The 3,370-nt window shown below is 49.8% G+C and overlaps 1 pseudogene across 1 annotated transcript; it reads right to left on the minus strand.

The window, feature by feature from the left end:
• Window positions 1-2,437: 2,437 nt before the first annotated feature.
• LOC310851408 (prefoldin subunit 2 pseudogene) lies at window positions 2,438-3,060 on the minus strand (annotated as a pseudogene). The gene has a single exon. The product of its transcript is annotated as a prefoldin subunit 2 pseudogene (transcript).
• Between the last annotated feature and the right edge of the window lie 310 nt (window positions 3,061-3,370).

Genomic DNA, 3,370 nt, shown 5'->3' on the forward strand with positions numbered 1-3,370 from the left:
GGACCGAAAGACGGGAGCTCACCCCGCCGCGGGGATTCGAACCGCCGACCATGCAATCGGCAAGTCCTAGGCACTGAGGTTTTACCCACAGCACCACCCGCGTCCCTCTATTAATTTCACTTACGTTCCAGTTAAAATTATGATCCTTTAACACACACACACACACTTCTCAGACCCCTCAAGTAGAGGGCATCAAGAATTGATGGAAGCCACCCTGGCTTCTGTTCACCATCCCAAATGCCCCGATTCTGCTGCCCTGTGCTGGTCGAGCCAGAGCAAGGGACCAAAAGACGGGTGTTGGGAGACTGGGGGCAGGCCAGGGTGGCCTTCTCATAGGCCACGCCTGGCAGTGCCACTTCTCCCAACATTCCCTGGAGCAGGGGTCAGCAAACTTTTTCAGCAGGGGGCCGGTCCACTGTCCCTCAGACCTTGTGGGGGGCTGGACTATATTTTGGAGGGGGGGATGAAAAAATTCCTATGCCCCACAAATAACCCAGAGATGCATTTTAAATCAAAGGACACATTCTACTCGTGTAAAAACACACTGATTCCCGGACCAGATTGAGAAGGCGATTGGGCCGGATCCTGCCCCCGGGCCTTCGTTTGCCTACCCACGCCCTGGAGGTTGGAGAAAGGTAGGAGGTGGGGGAGGGAGGGGCAAGGAAAGAGTCAGTGGCAGGGAGGGGGCTAGCGATGGGGTCAGGGTGGAGTCCACTTTGCCCTCCCCAAATGTTTGTGGGTATGACTTCTTTCCCTCCCCCAATGAACACCCATCACAGACATTCCAGGCAGGTTCTCTAAGCAGAATAAGTTGGCAAATCCGTCCTAGATGGACAGTGATTTAGAGTGCGAAGATTGTCTTTGAAAAGCTCACTGCAGAATGATTATCTCCTTCATGGCTTACAAAAGGCATGCAACGTTCAGATATACTTGCCCGGGTTTTATTTTCCCGTTCTAAGTACCTTCTGCACACCTTTAATCCTGAAAAGGCTTTTTCCCCACCCACCCTTATTTTTTTCTTTTTCCCTGAGCCCACGTGGGTGAGCGACTTGTCTAAAGGAAGCTCCCGATTTTATTACCATTTATTACCATTTCAAGGGGAAATATATGAAGCCAATTATGCGTCGTGGATTAATTTCACAAATGGCCCACATTTTTCGCCAGCTAAGCTGGAACGATGCCCTTTGCAAAACAGCCCTTATCTTAGAAATGCCAGAAATAACTGTCAAAGTTTCTGCTGCTCCCCCGCCCCCCCCCCCCCCCGCAAAATATTTTTTTAATGTGTCAGTCAGTACATCCATTGAGGCTGCCGATATTAGAGGACCACTGAAAGAATCTATATGGAAATATAGATCATGGAAATGCAGGAATCTCAGCTAAAGTATCCCTGGCAGGGGTGTCAACTTGAATAAAATATGGGTGGGTGGGTGTCAGCTGAGCCCCGCCCCATATAATCAATCACATGACATGGCACACAAATGTGGCCTCTCTTTTTTTGCTCTTCAGAATATGGCAACCCTATTTTATGTTCTTAGTAGACTGAATTCTTCCTCCTCTTCACTCCTCCTACCTGATGGCCAACAAAGACAGGTGAGTCTTTGACAGGTGACCACACACTTGTTAATCACCTTGTGCTTTGAAGGCAACAGTTCTCTGTGTGTGAGTCACAGCCAGTTCTGGTAGCTGAGAGCTCTCCAGGGTCCTGATGGCCTTCAGCTGAGAGCTCTCCAGGGTCCTGATGGCCTTCAGTGACAACTTGATAGGGGCCCACTAAGCCCCTTTGAGAGGGACGCGGGTGGCGCTGTGGGTAAAACCTCAGTGCCTAGGGCTTGCCGATTGCATGGTCGGCGGTTCGAATCCCCGCGGCGGGGTGAGCTCCTGTCGTTCGGTCCCAGCTCCTGCCCACCTAGCAGTTCGAAAGCACCCCTAAGTGCAAGTAGATAAATAGGTACCGCTTTATAGCGGGAAGGTAAACGGCATTTCCGTGTGCTGCGCTGGTGCTGGCTCGCCAGAGCAGCTTCGTCATGCTGGCCATGTGACCCGGAAGTGTCTCCGGACAGCGCTGGCTCCCAGCCTCTTAAGTGAGATGAGCGCACAACCCTAGAGTCGGACACGACTGGCCCATATGGGCAGGGGCACCTTTACTTTACCTTTAAGCCCCTTTGTAGGGCAACTGACAGTGCCAATCACCTGCTTTGTTCTGACAGGGACAGGCTGCATGAAGGACTTCTCCATCAGGACCTCCCCAGTGCAGCCAATTGAGCTTTCAGCGCCCATCAGCTGTTGGGTGCTGAGCAACCATCCCTTTGAAAGACTCTTCTTCTTTCAAACTGCTTACAAAGGGATGTCCAAGTCCATTTTCTAATTGATGAAATGAAAAGGCTTTTAGCAAGTGTCAGCACATGTGTTTTTTATGTGACACGCCAAAAGGTTTTATTTAACAAAAAAATATCATCAGAGATGACACCAAAATAATAATAAAGTTAAGCCTTTTGAGGTCAAGAGCCACAGCTGTAGAGCGAGAGGCGGTAAAAAGAGTCCTTTGGGAGGTGGCGGCTGCGCCCACTAGGAAACGAGGACCCCTGTGGAGCTGGCCTTGCTGCCTGACCCCTCAGCACTGGTCTTGGAGGGAGTCTTCTGGTCGCCCTTGCCCATCAGGCAGATGTTGTGTTTTCCCAAGAACTCATTCAGCTCCCGCCCTTTCGTCTGCAGCTGCTGGGTCAAGGCCTTTATGATCTTGTTGATCTGCTCTATGTTATTTTCCAAGGCTGGGAGAACTTCTGGGAGAACTTCTTTCACAGTGTGTTCAACCAACATACCTCCCACCATCCAGGAACATTTCCTAGTAGGGTCCACTTCTCAGAGTGTTTCAATTACCAGCTTGTGCTCATTCAGCTCCAGCTCCAGCTCAGCTGCCTTTGAGACTAGACCTCGCTGCTCCTGATGCAGACAGTGAAATCCAGCTACCACCTGCTCCGCCATCATGACCTTGCCGGCGCTCCCAGCTGAAGAAGCAGTGCCGACGCCGCTGGGAGGAGCCGCTGGGCCACTCTCCACCATCTTCCTTCACCTGTCCAGGCCTTCGAGAGACATCAAGTGTCAGCACGTGTTTAGCAAGATGGCATGGCGAGCGTGCCTGCCTGACATTAAGCAGTAATTATAATAATAATTTATTATAATAATTTTGAATAATTTATATAAATGATTATAAATAATAATTTATTATTTATACCCCGCCCATCTGGCTGGGTTTCCCCAGCCACTCTGGGCAGCTTTCAATAGAAGATTAAAAATACATTAAAACATTAAACATTAAAACATCAGTCATTAAAAACTTCCCTAAACAGGGCTGCCTTCTTATGTCTTCTAA

The sequence above is a fragment of the Podarcis gaigeae genome (genome assembly GCF_964106915.1).
Source record: "Podarcis gaigeae genome assembly, chromosome: 1".
Classification (NCBI taxonomy): Eukaryota; Metazoa; Chordata; class Lepidosauria; order Squamata; family Lacertidae; genus Podarcis; species Podarcis gaigeae.